Below are 696 nucleotides of genomic sequence, written 5' to 3'. Positions count from 1 at the left end.
ACAGCTAAATGTTGCCTTCGGGTAAAAACTCAAATGCCACTTTAATTCAAAATTTAGGAAGTTGCTAAGAATTAAAGACAAATGCAAAGCACAGCCTCAGCTTAAGCAACTCTCAGCAAGTGCTGCTGGGTAAGAAGGAAGATGAGGAAGGGTTCACGAGAAGTTCCATCTCAGCAGCTGCTGTAGTAACAGGGGGAGGCTGAAACACCTAGGCTGTTTCAGGAGTAACACCCCTTGTAAATAAACAGTTTAAATGATTTATTCTAATTTTAAAACCCACCTTTTTTCCTCCGAAGGTTTAACCCCTTTACTAAAGCAGGTGGCAGACCGGGTGAGAAAAGGAAAGAAACCAGAGCACTCTTCTCCTGCCGGAGGAGGACTCCGAGGAGCCACAGAGCAGCAGGAACGCTCCTGAGCCAGACCCCGAGAGCTGGAGGTACGGGAGGCTCTCGGGAAAGCTGAAGGAGTAGGAGTAGGGAGTATTCAAGATGTGTCACACATAAAAAAAGGAATTACATCACGGGGAAGGCAGTTTTAAGCCGTTTGTTTTACTCTGGTTTCTGATCAGCCTCTCGGGGGGATGGGACAAGGGAAGCGAGCACGAAGACGCGAGTGTCACCGCCTCGCTCACTTCAAACCCGCGCGGACCGGGTCGAAACGAGACCGACCCGCCCACGGCGGGGCAGGAGAGCGAGC

The sequence above is a fragment of the Pygoscelis adeliae genome, unplaced genomic scaffold (assembly GCF_000699105.1).
Source record: "Pygoscelis adeliae isolate BGI_AS28 unplaced genomic scaffold, ASM69910v1 Scaffold130, whole genome shotgun sequence".
In the NCBI taxonomy this organism is placed as follows: domain Eukaryota; kingdom Metazoa; phylum Chordata; class Aves; order Sphenisciformes; family Spheniscidae; genus Pygoscelis; species Pygoscelis adeliae.
The sequence above is the reverse complement of the archived record's forward strand: the minus strand, read 5'-3'. Positions refer to the sequence as shown.